This window comes from Rattus norvegicus, chromosome 16, assembly GCF_021556685.1.
Source record: "Rattus norvegicus strain SHRSP/BbbUtx chromosome 16, alternate assembly SHRSP_T2T, whole genome shotgun sequence".
NCBI classification, from domain to species: Eukaryota; Metazoa; Chordata; class Mammalia; order Rodentia; family Muridae; genus Rattus; species Rattus norvegicus.
Window position 1 is genome coordinate 11403137 of NC_141549.1, and position 14379 is coordinate 11417515.

The window sequence follows — 14379 nt, forward strand, 5'->3', positions numbered from 1 at the left end:
TACCACCCCACAAGTTTCGATAAAGTTTATTGAAAGCTAACGTTGAACTTTATTACATGCAATTTACTAGTAATGTGTATTACTTCTTGAGAAAAAAGTCTACTTCAGTAAATTTAAGTTTAAATTTATAACTTAAACATGTCACTTAATTGTTTTAAACACTTGTTTCTTCAAATTATTTTTGTTCCTTAAGCAACTTTGAATAACCTTAAAATAATATATCAAAGAGAATATTCATAATTTGCAGATATTTTGTCTCATTATTGGATAGCATTTCAGACAAGGTAAACAAATACTAACAATTTATTAAACTAATACTTAAAATAAACACAATATTGAAATATCAGAAGGAGTAAAAGGGCTCTTTCTCAGGGGAGGGGAAGGCTGGCTTGTGGGGTTGGAACTGCTGCTGGATTGAAATCAGCAGCTGATCATGAGGCAAAGGGGCCGCAGATCAGATATAAGATGGACACCAATTGATGACCACAGCTGACAGGGCCATTCTCTAAATAGGTAGGCCCACTGTAACAAGCAGGAGATGACAGACAGATACATTGCATCTACAGACAGACTGAGACACAGGTTCCACAGCTGCTATCATGTGTGCTGTTTGGGCAGCTGCTGACACATCTGGCTACAAAGTCTCTTGTGTCATAGAAACTTCTAGAGGGTTTTTTGCCCTCCAGCTCTGGTGCACAAGTTGTTTCAGGCTCCAGATTGTCTCTTTTCCTTGTTGGTTTAAACCCATTCAATCTGTGGTTCTGAGGATGTGTGTCTCCCCAGATCTGAGTCTTCTTCATCTTTGGCCGGGGAATCCTTGACATGTTCTTCCTCCAACTGTGTCAGTAGCCTCTTGACATGGACACTAAGATGACAGTGGGGCATGTACACACTCAAGTAGCCCTTCAGGTATTTCAGAGGCAACAGGTCTGACAGGTCACAAAAGTCCTCAGTGTTCTTGTCCATCCATGTTTCCATGAATCTACAGAGGGTGCTTTTTACTTGTTCATCCTCTTTAGAATGAGGGCTGAAGTATGCGTACCTAGAGAACACCAGAGAGTTTGTCAGCTCTAAAGTCCCATGCCCCTCACCTAATACAGGCAGTCCTGTCTTCTCTCAGATTTAGTACTTCACCTGTACACAATATTTCTTTCAATGTATCTGTGCAAATGTTGAACACAGGCATCGCTATCAAGAAATCTCCTTGGTCACATGCTTTCCTGGATTATGCCTCATGGGCCTCTACTTTGGACACATCTGTCCTGGGTTTCTAGAACCTCCTTTATATAGGAGGGAATTGTATTCACAAAGGCCTTAGGAATCTTTGATGAAAGATAAAATGATTTGTTAGGTACACCCAATTTAGTGTCCCAGATCTGGACAGCCCAACTGCTTGAACCATGCTTAGGAGAATGAATTGCTTAATGCATGCTAATGGGGTCTGAGAACTATGTAGACAATAAAGATATGGAGACAGTCAAAGATTGAGATGGAGACAGAAACTGAGGTAGAGACAGGGACAGAGCCTGAGATAACAGGGAGAGGGAAAGGAAAGGGAGAGGGTTAAAGAAAAGATTGGGAGATGAGAAGGACAGAGAAAGAAAAAGACAAAGGGAGAATGTGAGCAAGACATACAACAAACTCACATAAGCAAACACACAGACATACATACAGAAACACAAAAACATACCCACACACAGAAGGAGAGATAGACAGAGAGAGACAGATAGACAGATGGAGAGACTGAGAGCAGGAGAGAAAGAGAGCAAATTTGTGAGAGAGAAAACAGAGACAGAAACAGAAAGAGAGACAGAGGGAGACAGAGATAGAGATACAGTGAGAGACATACAGAGAGAGACAAAAAGAAAGACACAGAGAGACACTGAGGAAATGAGTGAAATTCCTAGACAAACAGGAGCTCTGAGATGTATCAGCAAGAAACACATGCACACACACAACACACGAAGAATGACAGAGAGAATGAGAGAAAGAGAGGGAGAGATAGTGACAGAGAAAGAAACAAAGGCAGACAGAAAAAGAAACAGGGATCATGGAAGACAGAGAGACAGATAACAAGAAAGGAGAGGGAGGGACTGAGGGAGAGTGTGACAGAGAGAGAGAGAGAGAGAGAGAGAGAGAGAGAGAGAGAGAGAGAGAGACTGAAAGTGACTGAGGAAGGGAGGGAATTTCCTGAAACCAACAGAAAACTTTGAGAACTATGGGCTTAGACATGGGCACTCACCTCACAATCAGCAGGTCCAATACCTGAAGGGGTGTGGCAGAGACACATATGTAGACAGAAAAGCTAGGACAACCAAGGGGTCCCCTTCCTTCAGAGAAGGCACCAGCATGTTCATCTGTTCAACCACAGTCTGTGCCCTGATGCATGACTCAGTCCTGGGCTCCATCAGGTTCCTTTGAGCAGAAACCTTCTCATCCTGAAAAGAGATCAAAGTGGAAGTGTTAAGATGGCACAAACGTGCAAAATCTGATTGGTTCTCCTCATTTCAAGTTTCCCTGAATTATTTCTATTGTGACCACCAAGAGAAAACAGAGTGGTTACCAGTTTTGTGTGGGTCGTTCCTTGGCTGGCTTTGGTCAAATTATTTCCCCTTTGAGTAAATGGCCATAGGCACTGACGGCAAGACTGAAGCCTGTGCCTCCAGACACCATCATGGCCCCGCCTGTTGTCTTTCTTGAGGCCTGAGCCTCGAGTAGTCCGAAGATAACAAGAGAACATCCTGCCCTCTCTACTGTCTCTACCAAGTCAGCCTGCAGACCTTGCTCTAACCAATGGGTTGCCTAGTTACCATGGTTCTGTGTTCTTAGGTCATTTTGAAAAGGGAAGTCCCATACCTGTCACTTCTTCAACAGTACTTGTTGCCTTAAAGGCCCCCATGTCCACACCCATTTCCTAGGTGCACAAATTCAACCAGGTACACATCTGTTTCCCACTCCACTATTCCCAGAGATATCTCAAAATAGACAGCACCTCAGTTTTGCAAGCTGAGTCTCTACTATTGAACTGAATCGGCATACTCATAAATTCTGCCCTAATTTTCCCAATATACCATAAACATACCCTAGGCATGTTTCCTTGTACTTACATGACCTTGTATGAGTTCTGTGTCAAATGAGAACACATACATGACTCTGACAGCCAGCAGACCCTACAATGTCAGTGTGCCAATATAGGAGTTGTCTTTCCCAGAAAGAGTTTCCACCACCAAGTTCATTTGATGGCTTAAGCCAGTAGCTTTTCAGCCCTTTGTGAATAGATGACTTAGGAAAATCCAACGGCTTACCAGATGGAAGCTGGCCCCCTAGCACTCTTTCAGAGGGGATTCATCCTCCATTGCTTCTTCTTTCAATTCCTGCTTGAGTCCTTGATCTGATTCTCTCCAGTGTTGGACTGTGATCTGTCACCTGCAAGAAAACATTCTCTTTCCTTAGTAGCATTAAGTCCTGGTCCTTATCACAGCAACTGAATGAAACTTGAGCAACCATCACCACCCTTTTTCTGTCCCCACCCTGTGGTGTGTGGCATCCATCACTTCTCTACTTCCTCATCTCCCTCACTCCGTTCTATCCCATCTCTTCTTCTAGACTTTTCTACTCTTACCAGTGGTTTTGCTCCAAAGTCATTCATCTTCATTCCCTAGTCAACTCCCTCCTTCATACAGAGTGACTGTGTCATGATTTAGGAAGCCAGTGAGCAGAGGAATCCACATCATGTGCATGAGTTCAGACTTCCTGCTTCCCCACAATGGTGGGCAATGTTATATTAAATTATTAACTTATTTCCCTTTTCAAATGATGTAGAGTTGTGCTCATTGCTCCTTTATTCTGTCTTGGGATGTTTTCTTAGTTTCTTTGGTTCTAGTACCCAAAATTTGTTCAGTGTCTGCTGAAAGTGCACATGCATTTTTTTCCTAGTTCCCCACAGTACTGGTGAAGTGCACATGCACATGAGAACATTCTTACATATATTATGTGCATTTTTGCTACAGAAGGCATGAAACTAAGTGCGAGTGCTTACATGCCTACAGGCTAACATACATGTGGATTTGTGGTTGTGTTTGCATGTGTCTGTTTGTGTGTGTGTGTGTGTGTTTGTGTGGGGTGTGTGTGTGTGTGTGTGTGTGTGTGTGTGTGTGAGTGTGTTGGTAGAGATTTAAAGCCTATATAGCGAAGGACTATGCAACCGGAGGATCATGTCCCAAACATCTATTGTGCTGATCATGTCACCAAGAATAAGCCACAAAACTCGCACAGCTTCCTTACAGCCATACAGGCATGAATAAAGCAGAGGCACCACTGCACTAAAATCTATACATGGAATTGTGATAGAAAAGCAGTCGAAGACTAAATATCACCATTGATGCAGCGAGATTAAGTGTTGAAAACATTGATTGTAAGGCCAAGAGTACAGTAGAGCAGACAAAGTGTAGACCAGCACACAATTATGGAGCTCCAGGATGACTGGCTTCCTCTTCATTGCCTTGACGTGAATATAACTTGGTAGATTAATACAAGGATTGGTAAAGCTTTTCTCCATTTTTAGCAGCTCAACATCCCCATCTTCCTGCTGCTCTTAAGCCTGAACTAGTTCAAATCCTCATCAACACATGCTTTTTTGCTATTTTTATGTTTATTTAAATTTTATTTTTCTTGTACATTTAAGGATTTTAGATTTCAAAAGTTATCACCTTGCCCCCTCCCCCATATCTCTTCTCTATGCCCCAGTTTCTATGAGGATGCTCCCATTCCCACCCACCCTACTTTGGGGAATCCAGTCTTTACAGGAACAAGGTCTTTTCCTCTTATTGAGGTTGGCAAAACCATCCTCTGCTACCTGTGTGGCAGGATTCCTGGGTCCTTCCAAATGTGCTGATGGATTGTTGGTTCTGTCCCTGTGAGCTCTGGTGGGATCTTTTTGGTCGATATTATTGTTCTTCTTATGGGGTTGCCAACCCTTTCTTGTCCTTCAATCTTTTCTATAACTTCTCTATTCTAGTTCCCTTATTCAGTACAAATTTTATATTTATATCAGTAGGGCTCCAGCAGAGCCTATCAAGAGTCAACCATTTGTGGCTTCTCTCAGCAAGCTCTTCCTGGAATAAGGAATAGTGATTGGGTATGGTGGATGCATATGGGATGGGTCCCTACGTGGGCCAGTCACTGGAGGATGTCCTTCTCTTTAGTCCAAGCTTTGGTATCTTAGTGTAGTTTTCTTTTCCCATTTGTGATGATCAAGGATGTTGTATAGTTCTCCTTTTTAATTAATTACTTCATTCATTCATTCATTCATTCATTCATTCATTCATACACTACATATTTTATTTTGCTTAGGTCCAACCCCTGAGGATTCCAAATGCCACAGGTCCACCTAGTTCCCCTGGTTTGGCTCCCAACTAACTCCACAAGGATGTCCCCAACCTACCCAGCCCACAGGACACCTAAGCTTCCTGTGGCCTCCAGTCTCCCGAAGGTTAGCTGTATCTTCTGTAAATGATCCGAGACCCAGGAGTCCTCTGCTATACAAGTGTTGGAGGCCTCTTCTCAGCTGGTGTGTGATGCCTGGTTGGTGATCCACTGTTTAAGAGATCTCAGGGGTCCAGGTTAATTGAGACTGCTTGTACTGCTAAAGGGTTGACTTCTTCCGAGTGTCCTCCAACTTTTCCCTAAATCAATCAGAGGGTTCACCACCTTCCATTTTTTATTTGGGTGTAAATTTTCTTAGGTGCTTCTCAGCCACTTGGGAATCCTCTGTTGAGAATTCTGTTTTTTACCTTTGTGCTCCATTTTTAATAGGATTATTTGGTTCACTGGAGTCTAAATTCTTGAGCTCTTTGTATATATATTAGCCCTCTATCAGATGTAGGATTGGTAAAGAACTTTTCCTAATCTGTTGGTTGCCATTTTGTCCCATGAATAATGTCATTTCCCTTACATGAGTTGGCAATTTTATGAGGTTCCATTGGTTGATCCTTGATCTTAAAGCATGAACCACTGATGGTGTGTTCAGGAAACTTTCCCCTTTATCTAAGTGTTTAAGGCTATCCACAATATTCTCTTCTATTTTTTTCCTGTATCTGGTTTTATGTGGAGTTCTTTGATTCCCTGGACTAGAGGTTTGTACAAGGAGATAAGAATGGGTCAATTCCCGGCCCGCAGCAGCTCTCTGCTCCCAGACCCGGTGAGAGAGAGACCCAACCGCCTGGTCAGGAGGGCACTCCTGAGGCTGCAGAGCGGAAGAGACCACCAACACTGCTCACCCCTGCCCACATCCCTGGCCCAAGAGGAAACTGTATAAGGCCTCTGGGCTCCCGTGGGGGAGGGCCCAGGAGCGGCAGGACACCTGCCTGAGACACCGCCGGAACCTGAAAGAAACAGACCGGATAAACAGTTCTCTGCACCCAAATCCCGTGGGAGGGAGAGCTAAACCTTCAGAGAGGCAGACAAGCCTGGGAAACCAGAAGAGACTGCTCCCTGCACACACATCTCGGACGCCAGAGGAAAAAGCCAAAGACCATCTGGAACCCTGGTGCACTGAAGCTCCCAGAAGGGGCGGCACAGGTCTTCCTGGTTGCTGCCGCTGCAGAGAGCCCCTGGGCAGCACCCCACGAGCGAACTTGAGCCTCGGGACCACAGGTAAGACCAAATTTTCTGCTGCAAGAAAGCTGCCTGATGAACTCAAGACATAGGCCCACAGGAACAGCTGAAGACCTGTAGAGAGGAAAAACTACACGCCCGAAAGCGGAACACACTGTCCCCACAACTGACTGAAAGAGAGGAAAACAGGTCTACAGCACTCCTGACACACAGGCTTATAGGACAGTCTAGCCACTGTCAGAAATAGCAGAACAAAGTAACACTAGAGATAATCTGATGGCGAGAGGCAAGCACAGGAACCCAAGCAACAGAAACCAAGACTACATGCCATCATCAGAGCCCAATTCTCCCACCAAAACAAACATGGAATATCCAAACACACCAGAAAAGCAAGATCTAGTTTCAAAATCATATTTGATCATGATGCAGGAGGACTTCAAGAAAGACATGAACACACTAAGGGAAACACAGGAAAACATTAATAAACAAGTAGAAGCCTACAGAGAGGAATCACAAAAATCCCTGAAAGAATTCCAGGAAAACACAATCAAACAGATGAAGGAATTAAAAATGGAAATAGAAGCAATCAAGAAAGAACACATGGAAACAACCTTGGATATAGAAAACCAAAAGAAGAGACAAAGAGCTGTAGATACAAGCTTCACCAACAGAATACAAGAGATGGAAGAGAGAATCTCAGGAGCAGAAGATTCCATAGAAATCATTGACTCAACTGTCAAAGATAATGTAAAGCGGGAAAAAGCTACTGGTCCAAAACATACAGGAAATCCAGGACTCAATGAGAAGATCAAACCTAAGGATAATAGGTATAGAAGAGAGTGAAGACTCCCAGCTCAAAGGACCAGTAAATATCTTCAACAAAATCATAGAAGAAAACTTCCCTAAACTAAAAAAAAGAGATACCCATAGACAAACAAGAAGCCTACAGAACTCCAAATAGATTGGACCAGAAAAGAAACACCTCCCGTCACATAATTGTCAAAACACCAAACGCACAAAATAAAGAAAGAATATTAAAAGCAGTAAGTGAAAAATGTCAAGTAACATATAAAGGCAGACCTATCAGAATCACACCAGACTTCTCGCCAGAAACTATGAAGGCCAGAAGATCCTGGACTGATGTCATACAGACCCTAAGAAAACACAAATGCCAGCCCAGGTTACTGTATCCAGCAAAACTCTCAATTAACATAGATGGAGAAACCAAGATATTCCATGACAAAACCAAATTTACACATTATCTTTCTACAAATCCAGCACTACAAAGGATAATAAATGGTAAAGCCCAACATAAGGAGGCAAGCTATACCCTAGAAGAAGCAAGAAACTAATCGTCTTGGCAACAAAACAAAGAGAATGAAAGCACACAAACATAACCTCACATCCAAATATGAATATAAAGGGAAACAATAATCACTATTCCTTAATATCTCTCAATATCAATGGCCTCAACTCCCCAATAAAAAGACATAGATTAACAAACTGGATACGCAACGAGGACCCTGCATTCTGCTGCCTACAGGAAACACACCTCAGAGACAAAGACAGACACTACCTCAGAGTGAAAGGCTGGAAAACAACTTTCCAAGCAAATGGTCAGAAGAAGCAAGCTGGAGTACCCATTCTAATATCAAATAAAATCAATTTCCAACTAAAAGTCATCAAAAAAGATAAGGAAGGACACTTCATATTCATCAAAGGAAAAATCCACCAAGATGAACTCTCAATCCTAAATATCTATGCCCCAAATACAAGGGCACCTACATACGTAAAAGAAACCTTACTAAAGCTCAAAACACACATTGCACCTCACACAATAATAGTAGGAGATTTCAACACCCCACTCTCATCAATGGACAGATCATGGAAACAGAAATTAAACAGTGATGTCGACAGACTAAGAGAAGTCATGAGCCAAATGGACTTAACGGATATTAATAGAACATTCTATCCTAAAGCAAAAGGATATACCTTCTTCTCAGCTCCTCATGGTACTTTCTCCAAAATTGACCATATAATTGGTCAAAAAACAGGCCTCAACATGTACAGAAAGATAGAAATAATCCCATGCGTGCTATCGGACCACCACGGCCTAAAACTGGTCTTCAATAACAATAAGGGAAGAATGCCCACATATACGTGGAAATTGAACAATGCTCTACTCAATGATAACCTGGTCAAGGAAGAAATAAAGAAAGAAATTAAAAACTTTTTAGAATTTAATGAAAATGAAGATACAACATACTCAAACTTATGGGACACAATGAAAGCTGTGCTAAGAGGAAAACTCATAGCGCTGAGTGCCTGCAGAAAGAAACAGGAAAGAGCATATGTCAGCAGCTTGACAGCACACCTAAAAGCTCTAGAACAAAAAGAAGCAAATACACCCAGGAGGAGTAGAAGGCAGGAAATAATCAAACTCAGAGCTGAAATAAACCAAGTAGAAACAAAAAGGACCATAGAAAGAATCAACAGAACCAAAAGTTGGTTCTTTGAGAAAATCAACAAGATAGATAAACCCTTAGCCAGACTAACGAGAGGACACAGAGAGTGCGTCCAAATTAACAAAATCAGAAATGAAAAGGGAGACATAACTACAGATTCAGAGGAAATTCAAAAAATCATCAGATCTTACTATAAAAACCTATATTCAACAAAATTTGAAAATCTTCAGGAAATGGACAATTTCCTAGACAGATACCAGGTATCGAAGTTAAATCAGGAACAGATAAACCAGTTAAACAACCCCATAACTCCTAAGGAAATAGAAGCAGTCATTAAAGGTCTCCCAACCAAAAAGAGCCCAGGTCCAGACGGGTTTAGTGCAGAATTCTATCAAACCTTCAGAGAAGACCTCATACCAATATTATCCAAACTATTCCACAAAATTGAAACAGATGGAGCCCTACGGAATTCCTTCTACAAAGCCACAATTACTCTTATACCTAAACCACACAAAGACACAACAAAGAAAGAGAACTTCAGACCAATTTCCCTTATGAATATCGACGCAAAAATACTCAATAAAATTCTGGCAAACCGAATTCAAGAGCACATCAAAACAATCATCCACCATGATCAAGTAGGCTTCATCCCAGGCATGCAGGGATGGTTTAATATAAGGAAAACCATCAACGTGATCCAGTATATAAACAAACTGAAAGAACAGAACCACATGATCATTTCATTAGATGCTGAGAAAGCAATTGACAAAATTCAACACCCCTTCATGATAAAAGTCCTGGAAAGAATAGGAATTCAAGGCCCATACCTAAACATAGTAAAAGCCATATACAGCAAACCAGTTGCTAACATTAAACTAAATGGAGAGAAATTTGAAGCAATCCCACTAAAATCAGGGACTAGACAAGGCTGCCCACTCTCTCCCTACTTATTCAATATAGTTCTTGAAGTTCTAGCCAGAGCAATCAGACAACAAAAGGAGATCAAAGGGATAAAGATCGGAAAAGAAGAGGTCAAAATATCACTATTTGCAGATGACATGATAGTATATTTAAGTGATCCCAAAAGTTCCACCAGAGAACTACTAAAGCTGATAAACAACTTCAGCAAAGTGGCTGGGTATAAAATTAACTCAAATAAATCAGTTGCCTTCCTCTATACAAAAGAGAAACAAGCCGAGAAAGAAATTAGGGAAACGACACCCTTCATAATAGACCCAAATAATATAAAGTACCTCGGTGTGACTTTAACCAAGCAAGTAAAAGATCTGTACAATAAGAACTTCAAGACACTGAGGAAAGAAATTGAAGAAGACCTCAGGAGATGGAAAGATCTCCCATGCTCATGGATTGGCAGGATTAATATAGTAAAAATGGCCATTTTACCAAAAGCAATCTACAGATTCAATGCAATCCCCATCAAAATACCAATCCAATTCTTCAAAGAGTTAGACAGACCAATTTGCAAATTCATCTGGAATAACAAAAAACCCAGGATAGCTAAAGCTATCCTCAACAATAAAAGGACTTCAGGGGGAATCACTATCCCTGAACTCAAGCAGTATTACAGAGCAATAGTGATAAAAACTGCATGGTATTGGTACAGAGACAGACAGATAGACCAATGGAATAGAATTGAAGACCCAGAAATGAACCCACACACCTATCGTCACTTGATTTTTGACAAAGGAGCCAAAACCATCCAATGGAAAAAAGATAGCATTTTCAGCAAATGGTGCTGGTTCAACTGGAGGGCAACATGTAGAAGAATGCAGATCGATCCATGCTTATCACCCTGTACAAAGCTTAAGTCCAAGTGGATCAAGGACCTCCACATCAAACCAGACACACTCAAACTAATAGGAAAAAACTAGGGAAGCATCTGGAACACATGGGCACTGGAAAAAATTTCCTGAACAAAACACCAATGGCTTATTCTCTAAGATCAAGAATCGACAAATGGGATCTCATAAAACTGCAAAGCTTCTGTAAGGCAAAGGACACTGTGGTTAGGACAAAAGGGCAACCAACAGATTGGGAAAAGATCTTTACCAATCCTACAACAGATAGAGGCCTTATATCCAAAATATACAAAGAACTCAAGAAGTTAGACCGCAGGGAAACAAATAACCCTATTAAAAAATGGGGTTCAGAGCTAAACAAAGAATTCACAGCTGAGGAATGCCGAATGGCTGAGAAACACCTAAAGAAATGTTCAACATCTTTAGTCATAAGGGAAATGCAAATCAAAACAACCCTGAGATTTCACCTCACACCAGTGAGAATGGCTAAGATCAAAAACTCAGGTGACCGCAGATGCTGGCGAGGATGTGGAGAAAGAGGAACACTCCTCCATTGTTGGTGGGATTGCAGACTGGTAAAACCATTCTGGAAATCAGTCTGGAGGTTCCTCAGAAAATTGGACATTGAACTGCCTGAGGATCCAGCTATACCTCTCTTGGGCATATACCCAAAAGATGCCTCAACATATAAAAGAGACACGTGCTCCACTATGTTCATCGCAGCCTTATTTATAATAGCCAGAAAATGGAAAGAACCCAGATGCCCTTCAACAGAGGAATGGATACAGAAAATGTGGTACATCTACACAATGGAATATTACTCAGCTATCAAAAACAACGACTTTATGAAATTCATAGGCAAATGGTTGGAACTGGAAAATATCATCCTGAGTGAGCTAACCCAATCACAGAAAGACATACATGGTATGCACTCATTGATAAGTGGCTATTAGCCCAAATGCTTGAATTACCCTAGATCCCTAGAACAAACGAAACTCAAGAAGGATGATCAAAATGTGAATGCTTCACTCCTTCTTTAAATGAGGAAAAAGAATACCCTTGGCAGGGAAGGGAGAGGCAAAGATTAAAACAGAGACTGAAGGAACACCCATTCAGAGCCTGCCCCACAGGTGGCCCATACATATACAGCCACCCAATTGGACAAGATGGATGAAGCAAAGAAGTGCAGAAGACAGGAGCCGGATGTAGATCGCTCCTGAGAGACACAGCCAGAATACAGCAAATACAGAGGCGAATGCCAGCAGCCAACCACTGAACTGAGAACAGGACCCCCGTTGAAGGAATCAGAGAAAGAACTGGAAGAGCTTGAAGGGGCTCGAGACCCCAAAAGTACAACAATGCCAAGCAACCAGAGCTTCCAGGGACTAAGCCACTACCTAAAGACTATACATGGACTGACCCTGGACTCTGACCCCATAGGTAGCAATGAATATTGTAGTAAGAGCACCAGTGGAAGAGGAAGCCCTGGGTCCTGCTAAGACTGAACCCCCAGTGAACTAGTCTATGGGGGGAGGGCAGCAATGGGGGGAGGGTTGGGAGGGGAACACCCATAAGGAAGGGGAGGGGGGAGGGGGATGTTTGCCCGGAAACCGGGAAAGGGAATAACACTCGAAATGTATATAAGAAATACTCAAGTTATTAAAGAAAAAAAAAGAATAAACAAAGCCAATCATCCCTTTGTTTAAAAAAAACCTCCTTGCTTTTTCACCTATATTGTGCCTTGGTGTTTCAAAGAAAAATTAGAATAGGATTCATGAGTGAGTCAACCCCATATGGCTGACAGATTTTGCAATAAAGTTTATTTAAGTGTAGTATTTATTCCGTGTAACAATTGTGTTTACCTACAGCATTCCATTGGGCTTCCTGGAAATTCCAACATTTAACAAATATATGTGAAATGTTGTTGTGGTTAGCCTTAAATGTCAGTCATCTTAGAGGCCTAGAGCCATCATAGAGGAAGGCTCCTACTGAAGGATTGCCTAGATCAGATGGACCTATGGGCATATCTTAGGGAGTTGTATTGATTACTAATTTGATGTAGGAGAGCTCAGCCTACTGTGGGTAGCACCATCCTTAGGCACATAGTCCAAACTTGTATAAGAAAGCAGGGAGAGGGAGAGGGAGAGATAGAGGGGGAAGGAAGAATGGGAAGGGAGGGAGGGACAGGGTGGGGGAGATGTTTTTTCCCTTGAGTTTCTGCCCTAACTTCTATGATGGGCTATGACCTAGAATTGTAAGATGAAATAAACCCTTTCCTCCCCTAAAAAAAAAAAAAAGAATGGGTCAATTTACATTCTTCTCATGCTGACCTAAAGTTGAACTAGCACCAAGTGTTGAAAACATTGTGTTTTTTATATTGGACAGTTTTAGTTCCTTTGTGAAAGTGTCCAGAGGTATGCATGTTCATTTCTGTGTCTTTAATTGCATTCCATTGATCTACCTGCCTGTCTCTGTACCAATACCTTGCAGTTTTCTTATGATATTTCTGTAATACAGCTGTTGGTCAGGGATGGAGATTTCCCCAGAAGGTTTTTGTTGTTGAGAAGAGTTTTCCATAGCTTAAGTTTTTCCCCCAAAGGAATTTGCAAAAGTCTTTTTGTAATTCTATGAAGATTGAGTTGGAATTTTAATCGGGGATTGCATTGAATCTTGCTTTGGGCAAGATGGCCATTTTTCTAAATTAATCCTGCCAATCTGTGAGCATGGGAGACCTTTCTGTCTATTAGATCATCATTGATTTCTTTCTTCTAAGACTTGAAGTTCTTGTCATATACAACTTTCACTTGCATTGTTAGAGTCACATCAAGGTAATTTTTAGTATTTGTGGCTATTTCCAGGGTGTCATGTCCCTAATTTATTTCTCATCCTGTTTATCCTTGAGTAGGTGAAGTGTACTGATTTGAGTTAATTTTACATTCAAGTCCTTTGAGGGAGTGGTTTATCAGCTGTAGGAATACTCTAGTGCAATTTGGGGGTCACAGAAGTACACTATCATGCCATATGCAAATAGTTGTCTCTTGACTTCTTTCTTTCCAATGTGTTTCCTTTGACCTCCTTTTGTTGCCTAATTGGTCTGGGTAGAACTTCAATAGTCATAATGAATAGGTAGGGAGTGAGTAAGCAGGCTTGCTCGTCCCTGATTACAGTGGTATTCCTGCAACTTCTCTCCATTTAGTTTGATGTGGGCTGTTGGTTTCCTGTATATTGCTTTTACTCTGTTTAGGTATGGGCCTTGAATTCTGATGGATCAGGAGAAGTTTAGGTAGAAGCAAAAGGCCAGTCACCAATATAGTCTGCTTTGAAACAGACCAACCCTAATTAGGGTAGGGAAACGTCTTAAAGACCCTTAAAATAACATTCATAGAGACAACCCTTTACTTTTTGTTGTTGAACATTTATTCTGTTCTCCCTCTCTGTTTCTATATGAACCTACCTGATGCTGTGTGTCTCTCTTTCTC

At 41.5% G+C, this 14379-nt stretch overlaps 1 long non-coding RNA gene and 1 pseudogene across 2 annotated transcripts in view; one reads left to right on the forward strand and one right to left on the reverse strand.

Moving 5' to 3' along the window:
- The window catches only part of LOC146583947 (uncharacterized), a 412373-nt gene that overhangs the window by 239400 nt on the left and 158594 nt on the right, over window positions 1-14379 (forward strand).
- Window positions 673-2740, reverse strand: Ralgds-ps6 (ral guanine nucleotide dissociation stimulator, pseudogene 6; annotated as a pseudogene).